Source organism: Schistocerca nitens, chromosome 5 (genome assembly GCF_023898315.1).
Source record: "Schistocerca nitens isolate TAMUIC-IGC-003100 chromosome 5, iqSchNite1.1, whole genome shotgun sequence".
In the NCBI taxonomy this organism is placed as follows: Eukaryota; Metazoa; Arthropoda; class Insecta; order Orthoptera; family Acrididae; genus Schistocerca; species Schistocerca nitens.
This window is the reverse complement of record NC_064618.1, coordinates 304,448,319-304,458,900: the sequence shown is the minus strand read 5'-3', so window position 1 is coordinate 304,458,900 and position 10,582 is coordinate 304,448,319.

Below are 10,582 nucleotides of genomic sequence, written 5' to 3'. Positions count from 1 at the left end.
TCAGTTAAAGAGCGCGTTCTTCTCCACAAAGGGAACAAAGATCCTGTTACACGAAGAAAAAGTTGGGAACTGTAACAGGTCACAGTTAGTCTAATACGGAAAGTTCAGAAGGACAGGAAGAAGAAATGTTGCACCAATTTTTCTCATGTCAGAAGCCCTACAATGCTCTGTCGACTTACACTCCTGGAAATTCAAATAAGAACACCGTGAATTCATTGTCCCAGGAAGGGGAAACTTTATTGACACATTCCTGGAGTCAGATACATCACATGATCACACCGACAGAACCACAGGCACATAGACACAGGCAACAGAGCATGCACAATGTCGGCACTAGTACAGTGTATATCCACCTTTCGCAGCAATGCAGGCTGCTATTCTCCCATGGAGACGATCGTAGAGATGCTGGATGTAGTCCTGTGGAACGGCTTGCCATGCCATTTCCACCTGGCGCCTCAGTTGGACCAGCGTTCGTGCTGGACGTGCAGACCGCGTGAGACGACGCTTCATCCAGTCCCAAACATGCCCAATGGGGGACAGATCCGGAGATCTTGCTGGCCAGGGTAGTTGACTTACACCTTCTAGAGCACTTTGGGTGGCACGGGATACATGCGGACGTGCATTGTCCTGTTGGAACAGCAAGTTCCCTTGCCGGTCTAGGAATGGTAGAACGATGGGTTCGATGACGGTTTGGATGTACCGTGCACTATTCAGTGACCCCTCGACGATCACCAGTGGTGTACGGCCAGTGTAGGAGATCGCTCCCCACACCATGATGCCGGGTGTTGGCCCTGTGTGCCTCGGTCGTATGCAGTCCTGATTGTGGCGCTCACCTGCACGGCGCCAAACACGCATACGACCATCATTGCCACCAAGGCAGAAGCGACTCTCATCGCTGAAGACGACACGTCTCCATTCGTCCCTCCATTCACGCCTGTCGCGACACCACTGGAGGCGGGCTGCACGATGTTGGGGCGTGAGCGGAAGACGGCCTAACGGTGTGCGGGACCGTAGCCCAGCTTCATGGAGACGGTTGCGAATGGTCCTCGCCGATACCCCAGGAGCAACAGTGTCCCTAATTTGCTGGGAAGTGGCGGTGCGGTCCCCTACGGCACTGCGTAGGATCCTACGGTCTTGGCGTGCATCCGTGCGTCGCTGCGGTCCGGTCCCAGGTCGACGGGCACGTGCACCTTCCGCCGACCACTGGCGACAACATCGATGTACTGTGGAGACCTCACGCCCCACGTGTTGAGCAATTCGGCGGTACGTCCACCCGGCCTCCCGCATGCCCACTATACGCCCTCGCTCAAAGTCCGTCAACTGCACATACGGTTCACGTCCACGCTGTCGCGGCATGCTACCAGTGTTAAAAGACTGCGATGGAGCTCCGTATGCCACGGCAAACTGGCTGTCACTGACGGCGGCGGTGCACAAATGCTGCGCAGCTAGCGCCATTCGACGACCAACACCGCGGTTCCTGGTGTGTCCGCTGTGCCGTGCGTGTGATCATTGCTTGTACAGCCCTCTCGCAGTGTCCGGAGCAAGTATGGTGGGTCTGACACACCGGTGTCAATGTGTTCTTTTTTCCATTTCCAGGAGTGTATATGTATCACATAATACACAGATCCATGACATACACTTCTGCGAGGTACAGGATAAATATAAACAGAAAGCTGTGTTAAATCGCATTCTGTACTTACCAAGTATGAAAGTGAGCAAGATTTTGTCACCCATATAGTTCGATGAGTGTCTGGTGCGTTTCAGAATTATGAACACTATGTAAGTGATAAAATTAGAGAGAGACAAAGTAATGTGTTACGTAAGTAGTAATGAGGTTTAGAATGGTGAGAAGCTCAGAAATTCTAAACCTAATTTTAAATTTTTTGACGAGGAGTCAACTTGTCGAATATAAGTTCCTCCACAGGGGAGATAAAGTCTTAGATAGGGGGTTGAAGTTCAATGTTAAACCAAAGCTACGCAATAGTGAAATTAAAAATATAGTCGCTAATACCAAAGTGGCACTAGACATGGCACAGGTGTCAGGCCATGAGCACAACGGCATCACTTGTAAAGTAGCTAAAGTTATTGAAAGGCAGATTGATAATTTATTACCAAAGGTACAATGACGACATCCTGGTGCTATTTAATGGTACAGTAGACGAAATTAATCAGATGCTCACTCAGTTGAATAGCTCACGCCCCAATATGAATTACACAATGGAACTAGAAAAAGATAAAACTCTTACTTTTCTGGATTTGAAAATAATGAACGTTAGGGGTAGACATAGGTTTGGCATCCACCGAAAGCCAACGACAGACAACCGATACTATAATCCATAATGACTGTTGTTATTCTGATTCACATAAACGTGCCTTTTTTTTCAAGTGATGATAAGTAGAATGACAAACATTCTTCTTGACAGTAAGTAAGTGAGTAAAGAATTAGACACACTGAAGGAAATAGCTTGTAAAAACGGTAATGACAGCAGAATGGTTTCATTAAAAAAGTGAATATAGAAAAGAATGTAGATAGCATTACACTAAAAAAGGAACAGCCAAAAGAAAAAGTGAAGTACGCTACGTTGCCATAGTACGGGCGAGTTTATGATGAGATAGCTACGGCACAGATAAGTTTTCACACACAAAAACAAATTAGTAGACCTCTACGTTCTGCGACTTGCGCATCGATGGGGATGAAATGATTATGTGTAGGACAACACAACACCCAGTGCCTAAGTGGAGAAAATCTCCGACCCAGCCGAGAATCCAACCCGGGCCCTTAGGATCGACATTCTGTCGCACTGATCACTCAGCTACCGAGGGCGGAATTTATTCTTAATAAGTTGTGTGTATTAGCTCACCCGTGTGCTTTATTACGTCATTCAATAATTTATGCCTGTTCCCTTCTTCGTTCTGCTCAATATGAGAAGCGTGTATATGACTGTGAGAACATTTTTTTAAATCCCTGCATGTCTAATAATGTATGATGTGATGAATGTTGAACACCTATTGTCACAAACTGCTCTTCCTTTATGAGTATGATATTGATTTTTGCTCAGTTTATGTTTCTTTGTTATGCTTACTATATGTAGCCACATAACCATTCCTGTTTGGAGGCTTCCTTTCTCCTCTTCTTATAGTTATTCCCACGCTATTTCTCTTTGTATTGAACCGATCTCATGGTCTCTTAAAGTATTTTATATTATGATACTATCATACACTGTAATTCATGAAGTGCTTGATGTTCCCAACACTGGCTGATAGATTTTATAACCAGGTGACATTTGCTTGCCACCCTTTCACGCATTGTATTTGGTTGTTACTTAAAGTGAAAAAAGGTTTCTGTACAAACAGTCAGGCCTGGCTTCCGTGTGTCTAGAAATAGCTTTCAGACACTGATGACTTAAGATATAAGAGAGTCGTTATGCCCGACACCCTAGTAATTGATGGAGTATTCTGTTTCTCTTATATGTGGAATTTTGCACTTACGTCACATATATTTTTGTTAATATGAAGTTTAAAATCATTTAGTTTGTCTGGTGATATTCCATTTACTGTATACAATGTTTTACGTCCATTTGTATGTCCTTAATGTATTCTTTGGTCGCTGACTGCTTTTATCCATGACATCAATCAAATTTGGTACTCAAGAAATATATATAACGAGCCAATGATACGTTAGTTCGAGAGTGTTAGAATGAGTTTATATGTAACAACAAATAACCAGCTGTGGTCAGTTACCATGTGGTGGTACATAGAACAAAGTTCAGAATACGATCTTAGAAGGTGTCAATTCAGTGTTTACCCTTTCGTAAAATGACGGAATATGGCTACTTGTTACTTGTAATCAAGAATGATCTGAAAATGACATGAAATACAGTTGTTACAAATGTAAGTAAGAAATTTGTAATGTTTTATCCTAATGTGACGTGTGTAAAGGGTTATTTATAAATGGTGATGTATGTAGACAATGTAATGCTTTTCCATGTTGGTTTAACAGGTGCTTGAAAATGCGCTTAGTCGAAAGTAGCTAATCGCACGATTCAATAAAAATCGCGTTACAGACTATTACGGTCTGTGTGTTTACTTTTAGTGAGCTTCTGTAGGCTGGAGATCCTCACATATACAAAACGTTTTAACACAAACTGGTGTTCAGAAGAAACAGAACACCTTGAAAGACTAGAGACAGAGCGTTCATATTCACAGGATATGTACGTTAGTATGTTCTGCAGAAATGATTAACATTCCAGTCCCTCAGTCAGTCCCGTTGCCTAGTAGGCACAGAGAGTGTCACAGGCCGTGACAACTTGTTCCATGCGTGGTGGTATCAACGTGTATAAGGTGCCAATGGCGTCCTGTAGTATAGCCATCCATGCTGCATGCACCTGGTTCCAAACTTCATCTGTGGTGGTTGGCATTGTGTCACAGCGCTGTACCCGTCGTTTCACCATATCCCACACATTTTCCATTGGCGACAAGAATAGTGATCTGGCGGGCCAGGGCAAAAGGCTGTCGTCCTGTGATACCAAGGAGGCACGTTCTCCTGCAGCAAGATGGGGTCGTGCATTGTCTTGTTGAAAAATGGCGTCTGCAGTGTTGTGCTAAAACGGTATGCCTGAGGGTCGCAGAATGTCATTCACGTTGGTCACATTGGTCACGGTGACCTGAACGCGCACAAACTATGATGTCTGGTTGTACCCAACAGCACCCCACACCATACAGCCTTGAGTTGTCTTGTGTGAATACAGCCACTGTGCGGCCATCGTTTTCAAACAATCAGAACATGGATTCGTCCGAAAACATTACCTGACACCATACCTGTCCTCTGTGACCTTTCATACACCATTGCATGCAGCACGTTTCCGCACATTTGTCAAAGGTAGACGGAGAAGAGGCCGGCGTGCACATAATCCGTGCCGTAATAAACGGTGACGGAATGTAGCCCCCAAAAGTGTACGATGTGTTACACTGTTGTGCCACAGTCGAGGAGGAGTCAGATATGTCCTGCAATGCCCTTCGGATGGGGTGTCGATCTTCTCGGGGAGTGGTCTAACTCATCTCGTCGTGTTCTACGGCCCTCCGTGAGACATTCTGCACACACCCGTGGCACTACGGAAACAGTTCGCTTTACACGAGCTGCAATTTCCCAGATGCATGCACCACAAACTCTCATGCCGGTAATGCGCACTCTTTCAAACTCACTGATTTGACGGTACGGTTCGCGCCTACGTCTCCGAGGCGTCCTGATAAGCTGCTGAAGTGACACTGATCCTTTACCTTCGGCTTACAGCGAAAAGAGACGCAGACACATTTTACCGATAGGATGATGATCTCGAACCCGCAGCTCGACATTGCCCAAATATTAATCATTTCTGCAGAAGATAGTGAGGTACATGTCCTGTGAATATGAATGTCCTATCTCTATTCGTTCAAGGTGTTCTGCTTTTCTGTGTACACGGGTACATATTATACGATTTCATAAGATTATAGTTTCACCACTACTGAACACAATTTCACAATCTTACTACCAAGTTACAGGTGAAAATTTGAACTTTAAAGATGTCACTACATGTCCGATCCACTGCAAATATTTACTTATTAAATTTGTAAAAGGATTGCGCCACGTACTTTCCATAAAAGCCTGTTAGTTTCTGTCGATAATAGCTGTTCCCGGCGATCAGATTGGTAACCAAAGGATGCTTTCCCATCATGGCTCAGGGAGGCGGCGTCAAGCAGAAGCTTATGGACGTTCGCGGCATACTACATCAGCCTTGTCTGATCGGTGAACCCTTGTATCGTTTTAGGTCTGCGACTGCAGTAGACGTGTTGACATCCCTGTGGGCTGAACATCACGTGAAGCCGTGAACCTGGCTTGGGATTTATAGATGGTGCCGAGACGATGGTTGGTATTCAAACTGTCAGTCACTCAACCATTTGGAGGACGCAGACTTGGCTTGGGAATCCGTCTCACTTTAAGTCTGTGGATTTTACGGTGAACGCCCATTTCCAGGTATGGACAGTAACTTTGAATTGGCAAGCAAGTGTTGTGGTCCCGGGGTTACTAGTTATCTTTCTAGTTGGCGAGTAATTTTCCTGTGTCTGGCCTGGTACACTGTGGGGCGTGTGTGTGTTCTTTTGTTCCTTTTTTGGTTTCCTCTAGCCGTTTTGAGCTCGTTTCACAACTTGTGGTGAATGTCAGCTAATTTACTATTGACAGTTCGGTGTTGCATTGTCATACTGCTGAGTGCTGTGGGTTGTTAGCGCCTGCAAAAGCTCCGCGTTTTTATGTTGTCGAGGCAGTTGTTCGTTCGAGTTAATGCTCTGTAACTTTCTTCGCGTCCGTATAACTTGTGCTCGCCAACCTTACCCTACACGTTGGTGCACATGTTTCCTTGTTTTATTGGTACTAAGGTTAATGCAGTTTTTACGTTGCAGGGTTATTTCACAATTATTATTCTTTGAATTCAGGAGTCCGGGAGCGCTGTTGCTGTGTTGTTCTGCATGCCTCTGAGTGGAACTAAGTTCGCGGCTAATTAAAATAAAAAAGAGGAACGAGAGGCACCTCGGGCTTCTGTTTTATGCTTTATACACCATTGGAGAGAGGTGTCTTTTGTCTTTGTAAGGTAACTGGCCAACTAATGTCATGTACAAACTTTAATATATGCTGTTTACTGTTCTTCTGCATCTGAGCGTGCTTTCATCTTGAGCTACTATCGTCTTGCGTGTTTATTTGTATCTCTCTGCTGCCTCAGTGGACTTAGGCATCTTTACAGTGTTTGCATTGCTGGCTGTAAACAGCTGTTAACAGTTTTAACGGTTAATTCGCCTAATTGAGCATTTAACTTAATTTAGCAATTAGATGTTTCATTCTTTAAAGAACTGCGGGTGGGTTTAATTGTGTAATATCTGTTACACAGAGCTGGCTGTTTCCCTTGAAAATGTCATTTCTTGTCGCGGCACATCTTGCAGTCCTAATAAACAACGTCGTGAGACAACAATGTCGCTGGAATATATTTCTACACAGTTAAAATGCGTCTAGGCGTGTCGATTGTTACTGATATATTTAGTTCAAGTAATTACTTTTATTAGCTCACTGACGCTTTAGAGAAAGAAGGGTAATGTCCAAAACGTACCATAACAGAAAGGCAACAATAAGACTGTAAAGCACAAAAAGAAAAACCACCGGTATTAAAAAGTGTGTGAAGTTCGGCCGTACTGTTTGATCTACACATTGAAGAAGCAATGAAAATAAAAGAAAGATTCAGGTGTGGGGTTAAAATTCAGATTAACAGGGCATTAATGATTCGTTTCGCTAATGACATTGCTATTGTTAATGAAAGTGAAGAAGAATTACAGTACCTGTCGAATGGAATGAACAGTCTAAAGAGCACACTCTATGGACTGAGATGGACGAAATAAATTTGGAGTAGTAGAAATAAGGTGAGCGATAAGGTTAACATCAAAACTGGGGCCACGAAGGGGCTATAGAGAAGAAATTTTTCTACGCTGCAAGTAAATCAATGCATTGTGGAAGGAGAAAGGAGGATATACATTGAAGTGCCAGAGAAACTGGTACAGGTATGCGTAATAAAATACAGAGATATGTAAACAGGCAGAATACGCTGCTGCGGTCAGTATCTTATCAAGATTTAAATGAGTTCGGACGTGGTGTTACAGTTGGCTCACCTGCGACGGGACCCAACATCTCCGAGGTAGCGATGAAGGGGCGATTTTCCCGTACGACCATTTCACGAGTGTGCCGTGAATATCAGGAATCCGGTAAAACGTCAGATCTTCGACATTTCTGCAGCCGAAGAAAGATTCTGCAAGAACGGGACCAACAACATCTGAAGAGAATCGTTCAACGTGACAGAAGTGCAACCCTTCCGCAAACTGCTGCACATTTCAATGCTGGGCCATCAACAAGTGACAGCGTGCGAACCATTCAACGAAACATAATCGCTAAGAGCTTTCGGAGCCGAAGGCCCACTCGTGTAACCTTGATGACCGCACGACACAAAGCTTTATAAGCCACGCTTGGGCCTGTCAACACCGACATCGGGCTGTTGATGACGGGAATCATGTTGCATGGTCGGACGAGTCTCGTTTCAAATTGTATCGAGCGGATGGACGTGTACGGGTATGGAGACAGCCTCATGAATCCATGCAACCTACATGTCAGCAGGGGACCGTTGAAGCCGGTGGTGATTCTGGAATGGTGTGGGGTGTGTACAGTTGGAGTGGTAAGGGACCCATGACACGTCTCGATACGACTCTAACAGGTGACACGTGCGTAAGCATCCTATCTGATCACCTGCATCCATTCATGCCCATTGTACATTCCTATGCGCAATTCCAGCAGGACAATGGGACACACCACACGTCCAGAATTGCTACAGAGTGGCCCCAGGGACAGTCTTCTGAGTTTAAACACTTCCGCTGGCCACCAGACTCCCCAGACATGAACATTACAGACTATATCTGGGATGCCTTGCAACGTGCTGTTCAGAAGAGATCTCCTCCTCATCATACTCTTACGGATTTATGGACAGCCCTGCAGGATCCACGGTGTCTGTTCCTTCAGAACTACTTCAGGCATTAGTCGAGTCCCTGCCACGTCGTGTTGCGGCACTTTGCTCGCGAGAGTCTTAACTGATATTAGGCAGGTGTACCATTTTCTTTGACTGTTCAGTATACGAAACCTAACGTCAAGCATCGGTCTTACAGTGAGGAAAGAATTTCTCTTGATGTACATTTGAAGCACAAAATTGTATGGAAGTTAATTATAGGGCAATGGAGTAGAAAAGTAGTTTGAAGCCTTTATTTAGTGCTATAGAAGGGTGTTGAAAATCAGGTGTACTGATAAGAAAGGGGATTCTCCGCATAAGTGACGTGGAAGGGAACGTATGGAGGCACTGAAGAAGGGACATGACGATAGGGCGTGTGTTAATACAGCAGGAAATAGCTTTCGTGCTACCAGAGGGAGCTGTAGAGGGAAAAAACTGTACGGAAAGACAGGGATTGAATATATCGAAGGAATAATTGAGAACGTCTTGTGCTGATGCCACTCTGAGACGAAGAAGTTGGCACAGGAGAAGAAATCATGGCGGGCCGCATCAAACTAGTCAGAAGAGTGATAGCAATGAAAAGAGACGACGACAGCGGCCGTATATTACCCATAAAGTGATTGTGTGAGCTCTCCTGCCTGGAATGATGTGTACGTTTCGTTGACAAACTTTCGCCGATACGAGCCGACCAGTGTGCATCTGTCACGGTCCTTGACACAGGGGAGAGGTAGCCTTAACCTCATTTGCTCGGAAAGCTCTTTGATGAGGACAACCGGAGTCGCGGCATGCATCACAGGAATATGAGAGACGACGTGGAACAGAAAAAGTAACCATCATTCCTATTACGAAGACATCGGTTGGAGCGATTGTAATACCAGGTGTGCGTAAGGACGTGTGGTGGATCACTGAGTGTAACTATCAATAATAAAGTAGTTTGACACAGAAGTGGTATCAATAAACTACATGTCCTACACATGAATTATGGTTGTAAACTGGTTGCAAATATCCTACATAAGAATATATCTGTATATTCACTGCTAAATTTGACCACCACTGGCACCATTAGTGTCAAAAGGTAATTTGCTCGTTTTGTATTAAATTTAAGCTCTTATGGTCATTAGTACTCTCTAAAAACTCATTTACTTGAAGAAATCATGTACAGGATGGTTATAATTAAATTTTCACTACTTGAGGTCACTGAAACTTGGTAAAAACATTTGTAAGGACACGATGAAGATAAATAACAAATTAACTATTGAAAGGAATACATTTTAATTTCCACATGTGAGGGTAAAAAAATGGTTCAAATGGCTCTGAGCACTATGGGACTTAACTTCTGAGGTCATCAGTCCCCTAGAACTTAGAACTACTTAAACTTAACTAACCTAAGGACATCACACACATCCATGCTCGAGGCAGGATTCGAACCTGCGAAAGTAGCGGTCGGGCGTTTCCCGACTGTAGCGCCTAGAACCGCTCGGCCACCACGGCCGGCATTTGTGTTTCAGACCTACGTCACAGTACCAGTGCCGACACCTAACGGCAAATTATGACACTAACACTGCAGGGCACAGACTTGACACCATTCCTATGAAGCTGGGCAGAAACACAGTAAATAATTTTCCGTCTACACTGCCTCAGGTAACGGAAGTTTAATTATAAGCATCTTGTACACACATTCTGTAAACTCATTCCAACCCCGTGCGACAGAGCTGATGAAAATAGCTTATGGAGCGGGCAGTTAACTAAGTAATGACGCTACAAAATGAAAGAAAAAAAAACTGCCGAGTCGTCATTATATTCACTTCACGCTACATGCGATACCTGTTTTCGTATACTTCGCTTTTGTGACCTGCTGAGACTTTTTTGTTCTCTAGGTACCAGATTTTAACTTCTACTGCGTTATATATTATGACGACCCAAGTGCGTTCTTTTGTCTCGGAATTTAATTCTTGGACAACAGATTTTCAGCTTTCTTATACTGCATTCTACAAGGCTTCCCACCGATATTAACC